The 26258-nt window shown below is 38.4% G+C and overlaps 1 long non-coding RNA gene across 7 annotated transcripts; it reads left to right on the top strand.

Annotated features, from left to right (window-relative positions):
• The first annotated feature begins 23175 nt into the window (after positions 1 to 23175).
• Positions 23176 to 26159, top strand: LOC111900198 (uncharacterized). Of its 7 annotated transcripts, none has more exons than XR_008225265.1 (12): positions 23177 to 23586; positions 23763 to 23855; positions 23945 to 24066; positions 24149 to 24544; positions 24654 to 24732; positions 24915 to 25009; positions 25086 to 25247; positions 25319 to 25349; positions 25462 to 25563; positions 25651 to 25735; positions 25841 to 25899; positions 25988 to 26159. It is a non-coding gene; the product is annotated as an uncharacterized LOC111900198 (long non-coding RNA). The 7 variants fall into 7 exon arrangements; XR_008225264.1 differs by having other exon boundaries at positions 23753 to 23855; XR_002853151.3 differs by having other exon boundaries at positions 23180 to 23855; positions 24149 to 24238; positions 24348 to 24544.
• The last annotated feature ends 99 nt before the right edge of the window (positions 26160 to 26258 follow it).

Raw genomic sequence — 26258 nt, 5'->3', positions numbered from 1 at the left:
ACCCTAATCATATATTAAGGAAAAAAATCTACATTGGGGTTCAATCCCCAATGATGAACTCGAAAAATAGAGGTAGTTGAGAAGAATTTTTACCTTCTTTACCTTTGATTGCTTCCCGTCTTGCTTGGATGCTTCAAAACTACACTTGAATCAAACCCTATGTGATAAGGAGTGAAGAATCACCATTTCAATGCCTTCTACTTCTTCTCATCAATCTCATTTTGCTGGAAATGAAGGGAGTTCATTCTTATTTTTGGACTTTACACATTTAGTCCCTCTAGTTTACAACTTTTGTAAAATTTACCATTTCTTCATTTCTTTTAACATTTGTCTAAAATATGACAAAATAAGTCCTCCTCCATCCGTTTTAAAACTTTAGTAGTCCTTCCACTAACTGAGTCAACCCTTTGGTCAACATACTTTGCTAATATGACACTTTTTTCCTTTAACTTTTAAAATGTTATTATTTTCACTTCTAGCTTTCCAAACTTCATACGACTAATGATATAATTTATCCTTGATGATTTATTTAAATAAATCATTTTTATTTATTGATTTTTTTATTTTAAGAACATAAACCATAAATTTTAGGATGTTACAACCCCCACCACCACTTATCATCGCTACCACCCCTCACCACTAACCACCACCACCATTCACCACTACCCTCTACCACAACCATCCAACCACCGCCACCATACCCACCACCACCCACCAACATCATTAGTACATACCAACATCACCACCCACTACCTTGTATCACCATTAAAATTACCACCTCCAACCACCACCCTATATCACCCACCCATAAGCACCACCACCACCGACCAACCCACCACCACCACCCTCAACCACCGTAAACCAACTATCACCCACTACTCACGACCATGACTACCACCACCTAACACTACCACCCTTTACCACCACCCCCACCACCCATCTCACACATTCACCACCACCCATCTCCACCATACCACCACCACCTACTATATGCAACCAAATATTATTGAATTCATATAATCACATAAATCTTGTTTGATTTTATGTATTTAGTCACATAAATTACATGCGATTAAATAGATATAATCATATATAATTATATGTATCTAATCACATATGATTTATATAGACAAGATTCAATTTCATGTTTCCATTCAATAATTTTTTTTCGTGTGTTTAATTAAATCTGATTATATAATATTTAATCACGTATAATTAATGTGGTAAAAGATTTTTTTATGTTTTTTATTCAATAGTTGTTCTCGTGTATATAATCACATGTGATTATATATGTCTAATCACATATGATTTATATTGACAATATTTTTTGTCCATATAAATCATATGTGATTAGATACATGTAATCACATGTTATTAGATGTATTTAATAACATATGGTTAAAGTTGACAAAGAACAATTATTAAATCGATAATGTGATAATGAATTTTTTTTCCACATAGATCATATCTGACTGGAAAAATATAATCACATGTGATTGTATGTATTTAATCATATATGATTTACATCGACAAGATTTATTTTTGCGTCAATGATTCAATAGTTATTCTCGTGTATATAATCACATGTAATTATATACATCTAATCACATATGATTAATGTGGACGAAGAACAACTATTGAATCAAGGACACAAAAACAAAACTTGTACATACAAATTATATGCGATTAAATACATATAATCACTTGTCATTAACTACACGAGAACATGTATTGAATCAGGAATGCGAGAATAAATTTTGACATATAAATCATATGTGATTATCTGTATTTTAACCGCATGATTTCCATAGACAAGATTCATCTTCATGTGTTTGATTCAATAGTTGTTCTTGTGTATTTACGCATATGTGATTATATGTATTTAATCACATATGACTAATGTGGATAAAGAACAACCATTAAGTCAAGAGCATTAAAAAAAATTTGCATATAAATCATACTTGATAAAATATAAAAGAACAATACTGAATCGAGAATGCCAATAAACAAATCTTGTTCATATAAATCATATGTGATTATGCATGCATAATCACATATGATTATATATATGAGAACAAATATCGAATTAAGAGCTTGAAAATGATGTTGGATTAGGTGTCTGAGCCATTAACTAAATTATTATAAACTTAAATTATTAGCAATGTCCTTTTGGGTTGCCCTCAAACCTAGTAAGAGACTGGAATGCTATTTGGAGAGAGAGAAAGAGAGAGACTGATTTATTAATTTATTCTATGATTAATAAATTAATTAGAAATCAAAATAAATAATTTATTAATATGTTCTGATAAAAATATATTAATTTGAAATTATGTTGTTTAATTATAAATTAATCAGAAATTAATTGGAATTAATTTTGGGATTAATTGGAATAATTAAAAGTAGAAGGACTAAAAGTATCAATGTCTAAAAGTTGAACATTGATTGATTCTAGAACCTCCCTGTAACACCGTGAAAATTTACAACCAATTTAAACTTTTCAAAAACAACCCATATTCATTAATTTATTACAAAAGGTTTTCAGTTCATTTATTATCAGAGTATCCCAGAAACATCAACATAAAACTGAGGAGCGGTACGATCACGCCTTCGCCTTGCCACGGTCTCCTGAAGTACCTGAAACAATGCACTGAAACTGTAAGCCCGAAAGCTTAGTGAGTTACCGCCAAAATACCTACCACAATACCAACCACATATCATATCATAAACAGAACAACCATGCATATCGAGTCTACAGTGTGACTGGTCCGCCTGCACCAGGCCTTCAGTCCACTCGGTCCACTCTCTCTCCGAGTCTACAGTGTGACTGGTCCGCCCGCACCAGGCCTTCAGTCCACCTGGTCCACTCTCCCTCCGAGTCTACAGTGTGACGGGTCCGCCTGCACCAGGCCTTCAGTCGACCTGGTCCACTCTCTCTCCGAGTCTACAGTGTGACTGGTCCGCCCGCACCGAGCCTTCAGTCCACCTGGTCCACTCTCTCTCCGAGTCTACAGTGTGACTAGTCCACCTGCAATGGACCTTCAATCTATCCGGTCCACTCTCCGAGCCTCGGCACGTCTGGTCCGCCCTCTTGGGGCCTTCAGCCTATCCGGACCGCTCACCGGGCCTTCGGTCTAACCGGTCCGCCCTGGGTATGTTGGCCTACAGCACAAAGCAGGACCCGCCTAAACCCAACCCCAGTCCAAAACAACCATGTGCACATAAACATATAATCATATAACAATTCACATCTAATCAAACCGATCTAGCAGATAACATATCATAGCAACATCCTAACCAGGATACCGACCTAAACCGGTCACTAACATAGCATCATCCTATATACCAGGATATCGACCTTAACCAGGTCTCTAATATACACCATCCTAATAACCAGAATACAGACATAGCAAGCAATAACATATCAAACAAATACCCGGATTTCAATCCGATAAAGGGCTGGCCTTGGTGCTGTAGACCCTGTCTGTATAGTGAGGATAACTCACCTACAACTGCCGACTGAAGAATAAGATCACGCTGCTCCGACCACCGACACGAACTCCACCACTAAACATTACAAATAACCAAATCCAATAAATACCAATAATTACAAAAAATACCCCTGGAAGTCAATTTGTCAACTATTGGTTAAAGTCAAAGTCCTCAGTCAAAGTCAACCTTCCTGGTTGACCCTACTCGCCGAGTCAACCCGTTGACTCGTCGAGTCCCTATACTCAGAAACTCCCAATCATGACTCAACTCGCCGAGTCACCCCAAGACTCGTCGAGTCCAACAATCTTCGAGCCCCATCCTGCTTAACTCACCGAGTTGTCCCTTAACTCACCGAGACACGGCTTCACCAGAAAAGGCTAGGTTCCATGACCAGACTCGTCGAGTCCAAGAACAGACTCGCCGAGTCCAAGGCAATCTTCAATAGACTCGCCGAGTTGTTCTTCCAACTCGTCGAGTCCAAGCTCATCATCATAAGACTCGCCGAGTCACCCATGCGACTCGCCGAGTTACTATGCGGCTCAAAGTCTGATCTCTAGCCCGAATCGCCGAGTCATCTCCCAGACTCGCCGAGTTCGTATGTGCATTCTCATAGTCTCGAATCACAGAGCTACTCCTTTGCTCCAGACAATGGATCTGGGTCTCTAAGGTCCATTAGCAACATAAAGTTGCTACCTTTACGTGCTTCTTGCCCCATAATACCAAAAACCTAGCTAGAAAGGGACTTAAATCTTGGGGAAAGGCTTTTGCATAATAACTAGAAAGGCTTTCTGCATCAATGACCCATATAGAACTCAGATCTGGAGTTTCAACTCCAGATCTAACTCATGCTTCAAGATCTCATCAAAATTTCTCCAACCAAACCCTAAAACTTCATGAAAATGGAACTAGAAAGGAGAGGCCAAGGATAACGATTCCTTACCTCCAAAATGACCTCCCACTGAAGTATAATCCAGATCTCTTCAAGCCTCCTTGATCCAAGCTTCTTAATCTTTAAGACTTCCTTCCTAAATCCACTTATCAAACTCCAAAATGCTCCCAAGGCTCTCACCTATGATTTTAGGGCTGCTGATTCTCAGGGGAGTAATAAGGGGCTAAAATGGGGGCTTAAGGCTCCTTAAATAGGGTGCAAACCCTAGGAATTAGGGTTTTTCATTCCAGTACGGACTCGTCGAGTCCAGCCTCCGACTCGGCGAGTCCGATCACTTAACACGTGTCCGGCACACGCTTAGACTCAACGAGTTGCAGCTCCTACTCGCCGATTTCCTCATTTCCAAACTTACACTTTGCCCCCGTGAACTCTTGATTCTGACTTGAGATGTTACAATTCTCCCCCACTTAAATTAGGCTTCGTCCTCGAAGCCTGCTGCAGCACACAATTCCAGATACTACCCCCATAATGCACCTCCTGGCCTCAACTGACCCAGGTTCCTCCAAACACTACCATCAAACCCCTATAAAGTCCAACTCTTTCTCATAGAGTCACGACAACTGCTTCAAGCCGGCCACCAACTTCTTTCTCTGATAACAACACTTACCCACCATTGATCACCCGAAGATACTTCCATCGTTCTGAATCACATAAACACTTGTCCCTTACAAACAAGATATCATCATGAACCACCGGGTCCTGACCCGGTACCAACTACTATCCCTTACCTCACTTGGCATAACTTTTATCGAACTTCACTGCTGGGACTCATCCTGCTTCCATTCCGAATCCAATTCTTTTCTTTTCGTGCTGACAGGATGACACATCCTGCAGCTCCTGAGCAACTCCCATGAGCTCTCCTCTGCAATCACATACACATGTTGAACCTGCTCTAACATCCTCGGGCTGGAAAACCCGACATACTGACGATACCTCCAAACATCCCCAGGATGAATTACCGCTACATACATAACCTCCTGATTACAACCATATTGGATATCCAAGGCTCCATCCTTGCTTCCCTTCCGAACTCCTCTAGTACTATACCACCGGAAATTCATCCGCAACCTCAACAGACACCCAATCCGGATGTGCTCCCATACCACTGGTATAATCATAGTGCTCAACAACCATAACCTAAATACTCTCAATCATCCATTCTCACTACTGCTTTCACTTCCGTGAACCAACACTCCCTCCCGAAGTTACATACCTTTCCCTTTCCTTATCCAAGGAAATCTACTTGCCAACCTTGCCACTTCAGACAAATGCCACGGTGCTCACACCCCACTCTACACTATCCCTTGTAGAGTAACTGCTACTCCATGCATCGCACATGCTCTGAATCTGCTCGCAAGGACTCTCGGGTCCATGCCCTGCCTTCCACTAACATACTCAAATCACTTTCCGCATACAGATCTATCAACACTTACAGAGTCGTCAGCATGAATGGACCGCCTTACCAGGCCTTCAGCCAATCTGGACCTCTCGCAGAACCTTCAGCATGTCTGGACCGCCCTTTAGGGCCTTCAGCCTGTCTGGACCGTTTTCCGAGCCTTCGGCCTGACTGGTATGCCCACCGGCCTTCAGTCTCCCCGGACCGCTCAAACTATCATTCATCATTCCGAACTATTCCTCTTAGGAATCTCTCTCATACATACTGTTCTAGCCCTCTAGGGGTTCCGAACTCTAACTCTATTCCATATACTCAGATCCCGGCCTAATCCTAGGCCTCACAACATCCAATCACCCTTTCTAAAATCCTTGGTTTGTACTCCGCCCCATCGGTCTGTCACTTACTCATACCAGTCCACACTCTTGGCTGAATGAAACACTGATGGATCCCAAACAGCTAATCAAAATCTAACGCTTATCGACCTTCTTGAGAATTTTCCAATTCTCCCCCACTTAAGCACTGACTTCCAACCACCGGTGACCCAACCGGGATCACTTAAACAACCCTACTCAACATATTCCCCTTATCCATGAACTGATTCCCTCTAAAACGAGCAACCTCTACAAAATCAGTCCTCCGACATCGCACATCTCGAACTCTAAGGGAGTTCGAGTCTCCGCTGAACACTTCTCAAATCGCAATTGCTATATCCGGAAACAAGACCATACAACCAAATTCTGACCATCAATCCCTTGGATGCTAACCATTTACAACTCCTCACTACCACAACCGCATTCGGCTCTGCCCTGACCTCCTCTGCTATGTGATGAAAAGCGCTCCCCTGAGCCCTCGGAGGCTCCGCTCCACCCTGGCCCCCGCCAGTAACCCTCAAAGTGGCCGGTGCTGGAACCTGCACTGGCCTGGAGACAAGCAGTGGACAGTTGGCCCTCATGTGACCGACCTGATGGCACTGATAACAAATCCTCATATCTTGAACCGGGGCTGACTGATGGAAATCCCTTGCATAATGACCCTCTCTCCCGCACTTGCGGCATGCACCACCGGTCCTACAAACTCCAGTATGACCCTTCCCGCACTTCTCACAAGTGCGGCCGCTCTGACTGCCCAACCTGGAATCAACGGTCTTGGACCGTTTCAGCGCCGGCTGCTACTGCATCGGGGCCTGCCTCTGCTCTCTCCACTGTAACTCAATCTCCTACTCACGCTGCCGAGCGGCCTCCTACAACTCCAGTAAGGTCTCGCACCTCTGCGTAGACACGAACTGCCTGATATCCCTCTTGAGCTTACTCAGATATTGGGACATCTGAGCCTGCTCTGAAGCAAACTCAGGGCAAAACATCGCCCTCTCCGTGAACATTCTAGTGATCTCCGTCACCGACTCTGAATCCTGCTTCAGCTCCAGGAACTCCTGAGTCAACCTTTCTCTCTCAACTTGCGGAACATAACGAGTATTGAACATCTCCTGGAACTAATCCCATGTAACCGCAGCCCGCTACACATCAGAATACGATCCCGTAGTCAACCTCCACCAATCCTTTGCCCCGAGCCTTAAAAGGTTCAGAGCACACCTCACCCTCTGATCTGCAAGGCATGAACACGTGAAGAAACAACCCTCCACGTCTGACAACCACCTCATAGCAATGATCAGATCCTGAACTCCATCAAAAGTAGGGGCTTCGTATTATCGAAGTCCCGCTACTGAAAACCTCGATCGGCTCCTCCGCCTGTCGCAGCCGTTGCAGCTGCCGCGGCAGCCGTCTCTGCAAGAGCCACATAGCGCTCCTCAAAATACTCAACCATGGCGGTCTTGATCGACCCAAACATCTCCAGCATCTACGCCCTGAACATAGCAGCAATCTCATCATGCAGGATCCACGGATCTTGGCATCCAACTCATCCATACTCATTTGACCAATGACCTTGGGTGGCGCTGATCCACCCTGACCGCCCTTTCCTGATCCCGATCCTGACCTGGATCCACCCCCGGCATGCCTCGTAACCACCATGCTGGAAATACACTGCCAGAAAATCAGATGCTTCCCTAATAACCCGGGAACCAACTCCCAACCCAACTCTAGGGGTTGTGACTTCCTTGATACGCGTATGGGTCCTGTGCTTTCAGTAGTACGGGCCCATACTACCTTCCACAGCTACCCATATTTATATCAAGTATCACCACAACACCCTAGCGATAAACATATACATGGCAACACTCAATCCTCACCTCTAGAGGAGTTGCTAACTACCCCACATAACAGGAAACCCTAGGCTAGCAGACATCATATAATTAGGCAATTCTACCATGCAATTCCTGAAGATCCCTAGCCTAGTACTAGCATGCTGTTCTAACATATCACATAATCAAATAACTTGTACGGTATTTTGGGGTCTACTTACTGGCTCTGGTTGATCGTACCTCCGCATCCTCCTCTACTTATTTTTGAAAACCATTTCAATTTCACTTTGAAAACTATCCTTGATTTGAGACTACATTCACACGAATGTTCCTCCAATTCACTCAAACCAAGGCTCTGATACCAACTTGTAACATCGTGAAAATTTACAACCAATTTAAACTTTTCAAAAACAACCCATATTCATTAAGTTATTACAAAAGGTTTTCAGTTCATTTATTATCAGAGTATCCCAGAAACATCAACATAAAACTAAGGAGCGGTACGATCAAGCCTTCGCCTTGCCACGGTCTCCTGAAGTACCTGAAACAATACACTGAAACTGTAAGCCCAAAAGCTTAGTGAGTTACCCCCAAAATACCAACCACAATACCATACACAGATCATATCATAAACAGAACAACCATGCATATCAAGTCTACTGTGTGACTGGTCCGCCTGCACCAGGCCTTTAGTCCACCCGGTCTACTCTCTCTCCGAGTCTACAGTGTGACTAGTCCACCCGCACCGGGCCTTCAGTCCACCTGGTCCACTCTCCCTCCGAGTCTACAGTGTGACTGGTCGGCCTGCACCAGGACTTCAATCCACCCGGTCCACTCTCTCTCCAAGTCTATAGTGTGACTGGTCCACCCGCACCGGGCCTTCAGTCCACTTGGTCCACTCTCTCTCCGTGTCTACAGTGTGACTGGTCCGCCCGCACCGGGCCTTTAGTCTATCTGGTCCACTCTTCCAGCCTCAGCACGTCTGGTCCGCCCTCTTGGGGCCTTTAGCCTATCCGGACCGCTCGTCGGGATTTCGGTCTAACCGGTCCACCGTGGGTATGTTGGCCTACAGCACAAAGTAGGACCCGCCTAAACCCAACCCCAGTCCAAACAACCATGTGCACATTAACATATAATCATATAACAATTCACATCTAATCAAACCGATCTAGCAGATAACATATCATAGCAACATCCTAACCAGGATACCGACCTAAACCGGTCACTAACATAGCATCATCCTATATACCAGGATATCGACCTTAACCAGGTCTCTAACATACACCATCCTAATAACCAGAATACAGACATAGCAAGCAATAACATATCAAACAAATACCCGAATTTCAATCCGATAAAGGGCCGGCCTCGGTGCCGTAGACCCTGTCAGTATAGTGAGGATAACTCACCTGCAACTGCCGACTGAAGAATAAGATCACACTACTCTGACCACCGACACGAACTCCACCACTAAACATTACCAAATAACCAAATCCAATAAATACCAATAATTACCAAAATACCCCTAGAAGTCAACTGGTTAACCCTTGGTCAAAGTCAAAGTCCTCAGTCAAAGTCAACCTTCCTGGTTGACCCTACTCGCCAAGTCAACCCGTTGACTAGTCGAGTCCCTATACTCAGAAACTCCCAATCACGACTTAACTCGCCGAGTCACCCCAAGACTCTTCGAGTCCAACAATCTTCAAGCCCCATCCTGCTCAAGTCACCGAGTTGTCCCTTAACTCACCGAGACACGGCTTAACCAGAAAAGGCTAGGGTTCCACGACCAGACTCGTCGAGTCCAAGAACAGACTCGCCGAGTCCAAGGCAATCTTTAATAGACTCGCCGAGTTGTTCTTCCAACTCGTCGAGTCCAAGCTCATCATCATAAGACTCGCTAAGTCACCCATGCGACTCGCCGAGTTACTACGCGACTCAAAGTCTGATCTCTAGCCCGACTCGCCGAGTCATCTTCCACACTCGCTGAGTTCATACGTGCATTCTCATAATCTCAAATCACAGAGCTACTCCTTTGCTCCAAACAATGGATCTGGTTCTCTAAGGTCCATTAGCAACATAAAGTTGCTACCTTTACGTGCTTCTTGCCCCATAATACCAAAAACCAAGCTAGAAAGGGACTTAACTCTTGGGGAAAGGATTTTGCATAATAACTAGAAAGGCTTTCTGCATCAATGACCCATATAGAACTCAGATCTAGAGTTTCAACTCCAGATCTAACTCGTGCTTCAAGATCTCATCAAAATTTCTCCAACCAAACCCTAAAACTTCATGAAAATGGAACTAGAAAGGAGATGGCCAAGGATAACGATTCCTTACCTCCAAAATGACCTCCTAATGAAATATAATCCGGATCTCTTCAAGCCTCCTTGATCCAAGCTTCTTAATCTTTAAGACTTCCTTCCTAAATCCACTTATCGAGCTCCAAAATGCTCCCAAGGCTCTCACTTATGATTTTAGGGATGCTGATTCTCAAGGGAGTAATAAGGGGCTGAAATGGGGGCTTAAGGCTCCTTAAATAGGGTGCAAACCCTAGGAATTAAGGTTTTTCATTCCAGCACGGACTCGTCGAGTCCAGCCTCCGACTCGGCAAGTCCGATCACTTAACACGTGTCCGGCACACACTTAGACTCGACGAGTTGCAGCTCCTACTCGCCCCCTGAACTCTTGATTCTGACTTGGGATGTTACACTCCCTATCAGAAGGGACAATTTTAAGTGGTTAAGGGAGCATTTCTTGGGCTCTAAGGAATACTAGGGTTGCTTTAGGGGAAAGAAAAGGGTTAGGGTTATCCATAAGGAAACCTGCCTTTTATGCACCTCCTTAAACCCTATAAATACCCCATGCCTTATGATTTTCGGAATCACCTCTTCCAAGAAACTCTAAGAGCCAAAAATTTATATCATTCCCTTCTCTATTCAATAAGCCTCCAGCTTCTATTGTTTGGGTGTGAGCCATCAGAGGCACAAGATTTCTTGTGTTGGTTTTCTGAAATTCTACAAAGAATGAATTCAAGTGTATTTACAACAATAAACTAAAAGCTATGTTTTCTAATAAACCTTCTCCATTTTTGAAAATAGCAATCTACTTTAGGGTTCTTGAATTCAAATTATTGTTTGCATACCATAGTGATAACATAGATCCTTTAGGGTATATGCGAATTTAGGGCTTTATGTTTTCTGCCATAAATATGATATTTGTTATCTATAAAACCCATCAGTGGTATCCGAGCGTTTGTTCTATGTGATCTTGCACAAAGCTGAATAAGAACAAAAACTCATTCGATGGTTTTCGATTTGGGCAAGGGTTTTAGAAACCTTAGCCTCCTTCTTCAATTTTTGAAATTGCTAGGGTTTTGGTAGGGTTTCCTTGTTTTTGATAATTATTAGTTTTGAATCCCAAAAATTTGGATAATTATTAATTTGGTAAATCCCAAACCCTAATTTCGAAATTAAAGGCTGTTGAATTGGGATTAAAATTTATTTGATTAATAGATCAACAGTAGATAAATTGTTTAATCCTTATTGGTTTAATTTATATTGAATTAATTTTAGTAATTTCAAAATTTGTAAATTAAACCTAGTATTTTTGAAAAAAAAGTTTTAAAATACACCATATATATATATGTATATGTATATGTATATGTATATATATATATATATATATATATATATATATATATATATATATATATAATATTAAAAGTTAATTACTGTATATATAAGACTAAGTCAGTCGGATCTCCAGTATGCCTCATTCACGAAGCCGAACTATAGGGGGAGTATAAGGAAACTACCTATAAAATGGTAGTTGAATGGGTGTGCACTCTCATCCACCACTTCCTTGTTTGGTAGATGGTCGTTAGTAGAATGGATCTAATAGGACATTAACTTCATTAAAAGTATAATGCAATTAAAGTAACTAAAACACCTTTTATAAAATCTCACTCTTAGTTACTTTAGGAAAATGTGAAAAGTATGCTAATCTGTATAATTACACATTATACTTTATAGTAGTTAGTGGAGAACGTGTGGTTAACCAGCACACTAATAGTGACTATAAAGAGCAATAATGGGCATCTTGAACATTATCATTGATTAATGGAGCACATGTGGTTAATTGACACATTAAAATGAGTTGACATCGAGAGCGCCAAGCATATTTGTATGGTTATTCACATTTGTAGCAAGTTTTTGGAGTTAGGCTAACGCGGTTTCTGTTTTGTTCAAATGATAAGCTAATATTAAATTATCATAAAAACTTGGCAAGGAGTTTAAGACCATGTCAATGGCCAACTCCTCATCAAAATGCACATTGAGCTTAACAAGGTGCTCCACATATCTTTGCATTCTCTACATGTGGTTACAGACAGACTCTCCCTCTTTCATCTTGCAACCGATGAGGGACTTGAACACTTCAAATTTTTCTTGATGAGCTCTCTTGTGGTACTTTTCCACAAGGTCATTGTTCATTTCAAATGTCAGTAGTCATCATAAAACCTCTGCAATTCAGGAGTCATTATTGTAACCATGATGCAAGCAACTTTTGTTGCATCATAGTAGTGTTTTATGTAGGAGACTAATTGTTTAGGGGTAACAGTGGCTTCATCGACTTCAACAATTTTTTCTTCAAGGACATATACTTTGCCCTCGAGTGGAAGAGCCATTCTGATGTTGCGCATCCAATCATTATAGTTGGAGACATCAAATGTCACTCTGGACACAACAGAGAGTAATGTGAAACCCGAATGGTGGGTAGATGACGATGGAGTAGAAGCATCAACAAGAGTAGACATCTATAGAGAAAAATAATAGTTTTAGTTAGATGATAATTACCCTTAGTATTTTAACCCATAATAAATGATTAAGGCTAGGATCCAAAATAACAATTCACAACTAAGAAGAGGGATGTTGTAATCTTATTGCGAATTAATGAAGGTAGGTAAAAGCAATTCACCAATTTCGAACTATGAAACTCCTAGATCTTTTGATATTCATTGAATCTATCAATGACATTTTTAATCTCAGATTATGCTCTACTATTTGTGACTGGGATACCGAGGATCACAAACAAGATGTGAATAACCATACAAATATGTTTGACACTCTCGATGTCATTTATCATATCATATTAATGTGTCGGTTAACCACACACACCATTAATCAATGATAATATTCAAGATGCACATTATTACTCTTTATAGTCACTATTAGTGTGTCGGTTAACCACACATGCTCCACTAACTACTATAAAGTAAAATGTGCAATTTTATGGATTAGAATACTTTTCACATTTCCTAAAGTAACTAAGAGTGGGATTTTATAAAAGGTGTTTTAGTTACTTTAATAGGATTCTACGTTTAATTAAGTTAATGTCCTATCGGATTTGTTCTTCTAACGACCCTCCAGCAAACAAGGAAGTGGTGGGTGAGAGTGGACACCCATTCAACTACGATTTTATAGGCGATTCCTTATACCCCCTTATAGTTCGGCTTCATGAATGAGGCATACTAGAGAATAATAAATCTTATCCGGTAATAGGATGATTTTCAATAAGTCTCCTACACTTATCTTAAAATTGAATGGGTCCATTATTCCTCAAAGTTCTACCAACTGCTTCGGTCAAGAAGAAATACACGTTATATAGCATTAGCACAAACCGATCTTCATTTTTCTATTAATGGAGATAAAGATTAATATGTAGGAAACCTACGCCAGCCACGTTTCCCATGGTCTTCCTGCATCCCAATAAATCCTCTTCCTATGTAGCGTAGCTTCCAGATCTTAACCATTATTGTTCCACCATGATCGCTAGCCATCACCACCACCACCACTCACAAGTATTCTTTTACAAACCTTTGTTCCGGCAAGAATCTCCGACGTAGAAGCAAGGAAGCGACCTTATTCACTTCCATTCTACATCGCATCCACACTTTGTTACTGACTAAAAAGAAAGAGTGACTCACCACTATCATTCACGTCTCGATTTTCTGTTAAGTTTTTCATAACGATAAATTAAGTATCTAGATGCGTCTTTGTGTTTAGCTGCCTCTTTCTTTACTATTCACATGCCCTATCTCTCTCTCTCAATACCCTCCCCCTAATTGTGTATTTATGTTTAACTACTCGTATGGGTTTAATTTTGTGTTTGTGTGGATTTGAATATATAGATCTCTAGATATGTATGTTTAATTGTGTATGTATGTTTAACTATGTGTGTGTTAATTTCGTAGATCTGCACACCAGCCTGTTTTTGGACAAGAGATGCCTCAATCAGAGAGAAACCAAGGTAAGCTTTCCTTTGACATAATTTTACAAACTTAAAATCCTTTTACATATTATGTTTTTAAGTTACAAGGGCATAAATGGTAAGGTGAAGATGCTATTATGAGTAAAATTACAGGTTTAGTGTTGTTTGTTGTTTGTAGGCTATATTTTATTTTCTCAAATGATCAGTTTACCCTCCATTTTGTTGTTGAAGTGACTATTTTACCTTTTGTTTAGCCTATGAGGTTGGAAGGAAAAAAAAGCATCATCATAGTTTTAAAATATAGGGTTTTTTACTGATATGGTAGGCAAGTATTACATTGCTAATTCTTTCAGTTTGTGTTGTAATTATCAAGGAATTGATTAAAGTGATCATATTTCTTTTAGTTTTGAAGCAAAAGAAAAATAGGACTTACGACAACACAAAAGAGACCAGGGGATCTAGGCTTCCAGAAGTTGATCATCTTTTTATAACAATCAGAAATCAGCCACAACCACATGCTTTTAGGTACTCAATCATCATGATATGACTTGGAGTTCTTTTTGTAATATTTTAACATAAGTTTTTGGATAAAATGGTGAATAGGAGGAGAGTTTTTAGCTGGATCTATTGGAATCCTAATTCAAGTATGACTTGGAGACCAAGTTAGAATGGGTTTTTAAGCGAGTAGGTTTAAGAGTCCTAGTCTTGTTTTACAAGTCGGTAGAATATAGGTCTATATATGCATTTTTAGAATCGAGTTATGATTTTACAATGTAACACAATTTAGTTGAGTTTTGAGTTATTTTCTCAATATATTGGAGAGTTATTCCATCTTATTTGTGTTTTTTTATCTTGAATTGGTATCAGAGCAAGGTGAAGACGGTGCCGGTTTGAGAGTCGGTTTCAAGAAAACAGTAGCTTTTCGTTGTGGGGCGGACGCAACGGGAAACGGGTTTGGTTTAAGGGGGTGTGGATTGTTTTTGAGTGCGAGTTGAAGCATCTCAACAACAGCCCCGATTTTTCTTGAGCAGGCTTGTTCTACGGTAGAGAGAGACTAACCGGATGCACGGAATAAACGAACAGGAAAACATAAAGCGGGTAGCCTTTATTCGGTTCGTTTTGCAGGTGACGAAAGATGGTAAAGGTGGTCGTGACCAAGGTGGAGTTCGGGTGTCCAGAAAAGTCGAGAATCGAGAAGGTTCGAAAAGAATGTGATTTTTCGGAATGTGATGACAACGACGAGCCCGTATTTTAAATACGGATCGGGGTTGAAGAATTCTCTAGAAGGACTTAGAGATTCGGGGGTGATTGTTGGAATCCTAAGTCAAGTAGGACTTGGAGACCAAGTTAGAATGGGTTTTTAAGCAAGTAGGTTTAAGAGTCATAGTCTTGTTCTACAAGTCGGTAGAATATAGGTCTATATATGCATTGCTAGAATCGAGTTATGATTTTAGAATGTAACACAATTTAGTTGAGTTTTGAGTTATTTTCTCAATATATTGGAGAGTTATTCCATCTTATTTGTGTTTTTTTTATCTTGAGGATCTGCATAAATTTTGCCTGCAATGTGCAAGGTAATACCTCCCGTGGTTTCTGCCATGAGCTAGGTCAAATAATTAACATTTCTTGCATGTATGTCATGATTTCTATCTATTACTTTGTTATATAACACTGATTTTTTAAATGTAGGCATCTATTTACATGAGGTTTCAAACATCTTCTATGATTTAGCAACATTCCAGAACACCTGTCTAATTCTTGGTCTCTATTTACGGGCTACAAGTTTGTAATATACTCAAAAAGTCATAATATTTGATAAGGTAACACTCTATTGTTTTACCAACCTCATGTCTATTTGTTGATTTCTGGTTCTTTTGGAGAACAGTAGTGTAGCTGAGAATAAACTGATTTATACTCAAAAAAATATATAATAGTCTATAAACTAATGTATAATTCATGTTGTTGACAGGAATATCAAAATGGTTCCAAGCAATTGCTAATTCTAGTAAATAACCGGTATAAGTGTGCTAAAAATTAGTCGATATGCATTTAGAGGTAACCTTTTATATAAAACGGTTATAAAATCCACAATTTTATATATTATTGAATAAATTGACTAATGTATATGGTTTTGATATGCTTGCGGTTGAACTTCTGAAGCCATCTAACCAAAAACTGATGACAACAAAGGCTTTGTATGTGGATTCATTTGGGAAAAACTACCAAATTTTGAAGAACTTGAGTAAGTCTACTTATAAATTAACAAAGTTACATTCTGTGCTGACTAGAATATAGTCGTTTATTAACATGCTTGATTTATACCTTGAGGTACAAGTAGATGACATTTGGAGAAACAACCATCCTTGGAATTGCATTAGGAATTGTATTTAAGGCAAATTGTCTCTTTTATTGTTGTAGATCCCTAGCTAAAATGGAAAAGGCAATTGCATGTGAGCTCCCCACTACACATGCACGAATGTAAAAAAAAAGTTTGGGAGTAATAAGAAGAATTACTATGTTAATCTCATTTACTTATCATTCTTTATTAAAGTGAACTCATTTTATTTTTAGAAATATATCTGATTAAAATGGGATTTTTTTGCATCTATACTTCACTTTTATTATTATTATTATTATTATTATTATTATTATTATTATTATTATTATTAAGCTGTGATTTTGTAGATATTTCAAAGTATCATCCATGCATCAATAAGAAAACATTTGAAATTAGGGAAAATGTCACTGTAGCCCCACTAACTTACAAGTTTTGGTTTAAAAGGTCCCTTATTTTATTTTTTGACTTTAGAAGGGCATAAACTAACATTTAACCGGCTAATTTGGGATTATGACCCAATTCAACCGGTTTGCTTGCCATGTCATCATCCAAGTAACCTACTGAGTCAACTCAGACGAGTCGGTTTACACGTCATCGACTCACCACCGAGTTCACTTACTTGGGCACTAAGGGTGAGGTGGTCCCCTACTATATAAATGGATGGTCTCTTGGACAAAACCCTAACACTTTGTTACCACTTCCGGCCAAACACAACCCGACAAACGAAAATAGAATACTCGTGCTCCCTTTCATTGTCTTCCATGGAGCCTACCCCACCACCATCACCAGATACTATAAACGCCAACAACTCGATTAGCTCAAGAGACGGGCTATACTTGAACGATTTGCACACGATTTTCTGCGACTGTGGTGATAAAATAGCCGAGCAAAAAGTTGAGGTGGAGCGCATGAAGGAGGAGATGGGTCGCGATTACCTTCATTCTAGGGTTGATGTCATGAACATGCAGCAAAGGTTTGACAAGGTTGAGAAGCAGATTAAAGCTATTGCGTTGTTGGTTGTGGGTCTTGTCGTGGTGATGCTCCTGCTAATGATTTTCATCATTCACTTGATATTCAGCAAGTGATTCTCAAGGAGGTGAATAGTAGTGGTATGATAATCTAGTGTTCGTCTTAATCGTCTATTATGTTTAAGGTTTTTATTGTAATATATGTTATTAGGATTGTGTGTGCTCGTTTGTGTTTGTGGTAATCGTCTATGATGTATGTGGTAATCTAGTGGTGGTTGTTTACGGATGTTTTTTGATGTCTTGGGAACATGTAACAGGCATTTTGATATTATCTTGATGAAATGTAAACACCTTGAATGCGTTTTGATTTGTTGGGATCAATGTTCTTGATTAAGACTAACGATTTGGACACTTGGTTGGCTTAATTAATGAAAATTAATTGTTGTTGGTACACCAACCGTGACAGATGTTAATGAGGTCAAACATTGGGGTAATTTCGTCAAGGGGTATTTTCGGAATTTATAATTTTTAAGAACCTACTTCCTTACTCGGCTGGGATATTTTCGTCATTTGCTCTTTATAAGTACTTTACCTCCTTTACTCGGCAGTAGATCCCATTTCTTTGTACATGTTCTTGTTTGCATTTTGAAGTTAGCAGCTCTCGAAAATAATGAAGCAAAAATGGTGAAATGCTCATGTAGATGTTTGGGCATAATCAGAATGTCTTCCACTCCATCAAACCCTGGAAGACCGTTATATGCTTACCCCACTAAGGTTTGTTTGACTTTCTTTATCAGGACACTGTATCCCTAATTTATATGTTTTTATCTTTGCATTCTACACTTCTAACTTCTAAATTGATTTTGTTAGGGACCTTGTAATGGTTTTATTTGTTGGGTAGAAGAAGCAGACACTAAGAATATGAGTGCTGAAGCAGTTATGATTGCAGGATTGGCTAGGTCAAAAAAGAAGCTTGAATCAAAGATTTGGAAACTGAAGATGTCTTTAGTTCTAAGTTGGATTATTTTCTTTGGCATAATTGTGTACAAGTTGTAATTCGTATGTAGCAGTTTTTTATGTCCTTGTCAAGGAAATTGTTATGGTTATTTACATTATCCTTGTAATGACTTTTAATCACTAATGTCAATAATAGACATCAATGCCATGTTCACCTAGAGTAAATGGGACCATATATATCCAGCACTAATGTAAATAATGGACCCCAATACCATGCACGTCCATAAACACAACACACCATCATTAGGACATTGAAACCTTTTGCATACATAACAACACATTGAGTTCATAACATAGTAATTTAAATAGTACAGAACATAAAATCGAAACACTTAATCCAACATTGTTTAGCATAAGCAAAGTGACTACATAACACAACAGTGAGTACATAACATAAAATTGAAACACTTAATCCAACATTGTTTAGCATGACCAAAGTGAGTAGAAAACATCAAATTAAAACACTTAACCCGAAATCAGTTGTCATAAACACATTGACTACATAACGACATTGACCACACTTAACCTATTCTAGTTCCATTGGCTTGTCAATAGTGTTGCCTTCCCCATTGTTACCCTTAATCCGTGTACCAAGTTTTTTCTTCAAAAGTCTTTCCGACTTCTTTCTTGTCTTCCTACCATTGGTTCCTTCCCCAACTTTTCCATTACTGCCCTTTTTACCCATCCCCCCTTTATCATCTATAACATCATTTGCCTTCTTACCAATGCTTCCTTCCCTAACTTTTCCATTACTGCCTTTTTTACTCCTCCCCCCTTTATCATCTATAACATCATTTGCCTTCTTACCACTTCTTCCTTCCCCAACTTTTCCATTACTGCCCTTTTTACCCCTCCCCCTTTATCATCTATAACATCATTTGCCTTCTTACCACTACTTCCTTCCCTAACTTTTCCATTAATGCCCTTATTTCCCCTCCCTCCTTCCTCATATGTCATACCTTTTGCCTTCTTAGCACTACTTCCCTCCCCATCAATAACATCTGATCTCTTCCTTTTCCTTACCTCTAGTTTTGTTGGCTTTTCAGATTTAGAACATGTAACCTTGTTATGTCCTTCTTGTTTGCATACACTACACATAATCTTTTTCCCAACCTTTGACACAAGATGTCTAGCACCCCTTTCACTTGAATCTTTTCTTCTATTAACTTTAGGTCTACCTGGCATTTTTCTTTTCAATGGTGGAAAAGGTGGAATGAATTCAGTAGGTGGCCACATGTTGCTACCATTCATCCCACGCATAGGATACTTGTAGGTGTTCTTATAAATTGCTCCATAATACATTGGATCCACATAATTACCAACATCACTGTTAAGGTATGAGATTGTTGCAACTGAATGCACACATCCATACCCGTTTAGTTGCCACACTCTACATGAACAAGTTCTCCTATCCACATCTACAACGTAAGACTCTGCCAAATTCCTTGTTTCAAACTTGTTTAAACCAGTAGGTAAAACCTGCCAATACCTGATGCAATGGTATAAAAGTTAGGGTGTATAGTGGAAAAACTAAATAAAGTATTAATAGAAAAGAAAAATCCTTTGAGCTCTTTTCAACTGATACAATAGGATTGTAATGGTTGGGCGTGGTTTCAAATCAGGTCATGAACAACCTTCGATAGTGAGATTGAATTGCCTCTCCATAACATACAACCTAATTTCTTCTAACATTGTGATTATTGGTTTTTTCCTTGCATTTCTAATGACATTGTTGAAGCTTTCAGATAATCCATTTTCAACTGCATCACACATCCTCCCCTCTCTAAAGAAAGCTCTACTCCATGATTTTGGGTTCTTTTCCATAAGGTAGTGGAATGCTGCAGGATTTAGTACTTGTATTTCCTTCATTGCTGCATTGAATAAAGGTTCAGTTGATGCTTTGCAAGCTTTCCAAAACATCCTCTCATAATGCACACCATTGAACTTTTTCCTAAAGTTAGCAACAATATGCCTTGCACACTGTCTGTGTTCAGCATTAGGCATTACTTCCTTCACAGCCTCCAATAGCCCCTATACAATTTAAATTCATATGTTAAGAAATGGAATTTTATTAACAAGAAATATGAAGTATAATAAGTGATATACCTTATGTTGATCTGACATCAGGGTGATACCACTACCATCATCAACTTGTAGATCATCTTGAAGATTCTTCAAAAACCATTTCCAATTTTCTTTATTTTCCACACACACAACTGCCCATGCTATTGGGAAAATATGATTGTTAGCATCTCTTCCTACGGCACATATCAATTCTCCACTACATAATCCCTTTAAGAAACAACCATCCAGGTTTATTACTCTTCTACAACTTCCTTTCCAACCTTGTTTCAGCCCCTCAAAGCATATGTAAAACTTACTAAAATATGTCTTCCCATCAGGCATACTGTTGATATCCAATTTGACAGTTGATCCTGGATTGGATCTTCTTATCTCTTCACCATATGACCAAAGCTTGGCATAATGCTCAACTAGTGTACCTTCAATAAGTTCAATTGCATATTTCTTTGCTCTTCTACACTGTCCCATACTCACATCAATTCCAAATTTTTGTTTTACTTCTTCCTTTAGTAGCCTAACACTCATTTTTTGTTTTTGTAAACATTTAGATGTGAAATGGCTACCAATCCATGCATAGCTTACAATTGACCCCATTTTAAAATTTCTAGCACAATTATGGTCATCTATAAGAGACTTAATCTGAAATGAATTTTCCTCATTCATCCATGAAGCCCACAATCTAAACTTGCATTGCCCTGAACAACATTTAACTAAAAGCCTCCTACTATCATTTTTTTTTGTAGCACAATTGATATCCTTTAGCAACAGCATAATTACACAACATATGTTTTAATTGTTTAGGATTTTCAAATCTCATTCCTAACACAGGTTTTTGTTTTTTCCAATGAACATTTTCATTAAAAGCTGTTACCTCCTCATGAATTGGGTCGTGTTCATCCATCTGATCAAATGGATCTTCATGAGATGGATCCTCTTGAGGTGGAGTGTCTGGAGTTGGTTGCTCCTTGGGGCAGAGCTTGTTCAAAAATACATCATTCAGGGTCTTGTTCATGGGGATGCAATCTCCATCTTCAATGTTGTCGTCCAAATCACCTTGCACTTGTGCTTCATCTAGGTCAATGCCTCCTTCTGTCTCAACATGCAACTCTTCTACTACTTCACCTACACCAGAAAACTTGTCCTCGGGGGTGCATACTTCAGCCATCTCATCAACAATCCATTGATGAACATGAACACCAACATGATCCATGTACACAAAAATTACACAATCAGAATCATACCCTACTTCGATAAACTCCTGGTAGTCTTTCTCAGTTGCTATTATCCTCAGTCCTTTAGGGAACTCGATATCGGGCATGCAAAAGTACACATCAACACATGTCTCGTTTGCGAATCTCTGAATGAACACTAGAAATTCGTTTTTGTCCATTCCAGCAAAATCCACATCCTCAAACCTTTGCTCCACTCCATCTGAGTAACTGATCATTGGATACCTCGTAAACAAACCAGCAAAACGAAGATCTATCTTCATGTAGATGGCCATAGAAAAAATCCAGGTTTGGTTTTTGGATTAACAGTAGAAGAAAAAGAAGAATTGGTAGATGAAACCGATTAAATATGAAAATTACTTGGAGAGGAAGGGTTGGTGTCATTTATCGATACACTAACACGTGGCATATGATTTAGTTTAATAACCTAGCTTTCTTTTAATGACATGTCCAAGAAATAATGCTTATTGGGATTGGGGTCACCGGGTGACCCCTTCACTTTATAAAAAAAGGCCAAATTAGCCGGTTAAATGTTAGTTTATGCCCTTCTAAAGCCAAAAAATAAAATAAGGGACCTTTTAAACCAAAACTTGTAAGTTAGTGGGGCTACAGTGACATTTTCCCTTGAAATTACAAAGTAGGTTGTTGTTTCTTGCATTTCGGTCTCCATATTTTCCTTCCCTTTACCTATTTTTCCAAGTGTGCAATTATTTTCTGAGATATGTTTATTTACCTATTTTTCCAAGTGTGCAATTATTTTCTGAGATATGTTTAATCGTCAGTTTTGATTCAGATTGTTGAATTTCTAACATATAAATAGTCCATATTATTAAATTTAAACTTATTTATTTTTATTTTTATCTAAATAATAAAATGTATAAAAAGTTCATATTTTTAATATGTTGAAAAGTACAAACAATATGAACTTAAAACGTAAAGCAATACGCAGACGAAACAATAAAAAAAGTTATATTCTTAATGTGTCTATTAATAATAAAAAGGTTGTAATTTGTGAATTGCTATTATATATACTATTAACCCTTAAAAACATGGTGTACAAGAATGTTTTGAAATTTCGAATTTTGCCACAAATTTATGCCGACATAAGAAAACTACCACGCCATATTCTTTCATATTTTTTATGCTTTTTGATTTTGGTCACAGGTTTTTTTGCCAGTTAAACATAATCGCTGCTCACTTTTTTGAATTTTACGTTTACCTCCCTTCACATCTTTTTTACACTCTTCTTTTAACAATTGAGAGTGTGTTCCGTTAATTTTTCCCTTGCTTTACACGTGTCGGGTATTAACTTCCTCACTCATCGTTGTGATTCGCCAAAATTGCCACATCAACTCCCTGTTAGTGACCCTTGCCTCCCTCAGCCCTCCTCCAACGTCGTTTCCCTCTCCGACATAGGGAAAAGCCTCCTTTGTGGAGAACCCACAGAGCAGAGATTCTTTTCTACTTCAAAGCTCGACCAGAAGATGGAGTTGGTCAGTGAGATCGAAGAGGGAGATATTGACAGGAGAAGACGGGAAAACCGATAAACACAACAGTTGTGTCGCTACTGCTGCTGTTCATCCTTCCTAACCCTTCTTACAACAGCTTCTCGGTTACTTCTGATTCCGACCTGGACAGTTTAATGGTATCTAAGGTTTATCTATATTGCCTCTCACCCTGTGTCGGACACTCAGAAGTATTTTCCCGTTTTGGTTTTTATATGTGATTCTAAAGTGTAAATTTTAATGGTCAGAAGGTGTTTGTTGTTTTGCTTATATAAAATTGTAAAGGTGAAATGTTCAATCTTGGATTTAATAAAGGTTGGTGTAGATTGGATGTGGATGAACCTTCCTGAAGCTTAGAAGGTGAAGATGTTCTACAAATTGGTCGTCTTTTTGTTCATAATCTGCTATACGGTGCTACGTATGTGTCTTATCTTATTTAAATTCTTATATTTAAAGATTATGAGATTATGTATCAAACTATGTTAATGATTTATTATGAAAAAATAGGGAAGATGATATGAGAGAGCACTTCAGCAACTTTAACAGTATCTAAATCCAATTTGGTGGTTGATAAAGACACAAAACGATCAAAGGGGAATGGTTATATTCTCGATACACTACCAGAATCTGTACGTAGGTTTATATTTTATTTATCATGCTTTCTTTACTTTTGAGTTTTCTTTGTTGTGATCTTAATATTGATATGTAAAGGGCACTAGAAGATCTTCATAATTCTATCTTTCAATGAAGGCTTTTGCACGTTATGCTAGCAAAGGAGAAAATTGTTCTTATGAAAGAAGAGTAACCATCAGTAGACCATTATTTTATTGTTTTTTCTCCTAATGATCTCATCAATTTAATTATATTTTGTTGGATTAATGATTGTGCTACTCATACAAATGTATTTAAGGAACAAAGGGAGGATAGAAGGAAGAAATATAAAAGTAGTGCATAACTGCAGATACAAAACCAGCCAGAAAAGTATTATCCAGCAACTTGTATTCGCAGATGGTCACATACAGATTGGCATTTTACTCTGTGAAGATGTTTTTTACTCTCATTACATAACTTTGGATCGGCCAAAGGCTTCTCCTTCCAAAAGTTGAGGTTATAAAATCTAAATTGTGTGTGTGTGTGTGTTTTTTCTCATATTTGACAAACTATATATAATATAATGTTATTGACCCTGTTTTAAAATTGTGTGGGTTGTGTGCAGAACTTACTTCTCGTGTCAAAAACTGAAGATTCTAATATAAAGCTTACTGAATTCGGTATTTCTAACTTCATCAAGCCAGGTAAAGGTTATAGTCACACAATGAGATGGTGTGGTGTGCTATATTATGTATTATGTAATTAAAATGTTAATAAAATTCTTTGGTGGCGTTTTCCACTTACTATTTCTTTTTTATTAGTATTAAAATATTAAAATCTATTTCTTACGTACACTTTTCTCATGCTATTTATTTTCTATTTTTAGGGGAATCATATCATGTACCTGGAACAGATGGTGTAGGAACCAAACTTAAGCTGGCATTAGAGACTGGAATCAATGATTCCATTGGAATTGATTTGGTAATAATAAACCCACTAACTTTCCAACATTATTATTGTAGTATTTTTCATTATCACTAAAAAAGTTTACATTTAGATAGGAATGAGCGTGAATGACATCATCACATCTACAGCAAAGCCTTTATTCTTTCTTGATTACTATGCAACAAGTTGCAGTCATGTTGATCTTGTTGAAAAGGTTATAAAAGGAACTTTTAATGGTTGCCAACAATTTGACTCTGCTCTTGTGGGTGGGGAGGTAATACAATAATAAAAACCTACTTTTCCTAAGGTTTGAATTTTGTTGTTGACTTTTTTTCTGTTTTTCAGACTGCAGAAATGCCAGATTTTTATGCAGAAGGTGATTATCATCTTTAGCGGTTTTGTAGTTGGCATTGTGAAAAAGGAAAAGATTATAAATCTATGTAGTTTGAATGTTTTTGCGAATTTGATGATGTTGATTAATATGTCAGTTGAAAGCTCCAATGAAAGTGTTTGGTGATTTACATGGACAGTTAGGTGATCTCATGCGCCTCTTTGATGGATACGTATTTCCTTCTACTGCTAGAGACAACGTACATATGCTTTCCTTTTGATTGCTTTCAAATGTTTTTTTTTCAATTTCATTTAGAATCTATTGACCATTGATCATTCCATTTCAGATATATTGACTAAATATTCATAGGCGATTATGTTGAATGGGGTCAACATAGCTTGGAGACTATCACATTGTTTCTTGCCTTAAAGGTATATTATATATATGCTTACAAGAGGTTTCAACCAAAATATGATTTTTTTTATCTATTTATTTGTTTATTCATATTCAGTATCCTCATAATGTCCATTTGATAGGTGGGAATCGTGTATTTACTTTTAAGAAAGTTTTTAGTTGTTGATATCGTCTTCATCAGGTTTGATCTGTAAAATCAATTTGTGGTGTTTTGGAATGATTAACCTATACCTAATTAGTATGTATTCATTTTTGAGTTTTATTTTCAGGGTGTCAAATTTTCAAAGTTCCCGTTCTCAATTAAATATATTGAGCTTTGGAGTATGGTCCATCCAAAGATTACACACGGAAAATATTTGTAGACATGCACTATCAACTGCTCTATCTAATCCATGAGAACTTAGAAGAAGTTGAAAAAGTAAATCTTAAAATTGAACGTCATACTTTGTTCCATTCTTTCTCAAAATTGTTTATTTTGGTTACCATATATCAAAGCTGTCAAACATTAGTCAAACTATATTATCGTGCTGTCACTTTTGA

The sequence above is a fragment of the Lactuca sativa genome, chromosome 7 (assembly GCF_002870075.4).
Source record: "Lactuca sativa cultivar Salinas chromosome 7, Lsat_Salinas_v11, whole genome shotgun sequence".
Classification (NCBI taxonomy): Eukaryota; Viridiplantae; Streptophyta; class Magnoliopsida; order Asterales; family Asteraceae; genus Lactuca; species Lactuca sativa.
This window is presented reverse-complemented; position numbering and strand designations above follow the sequence as displayed.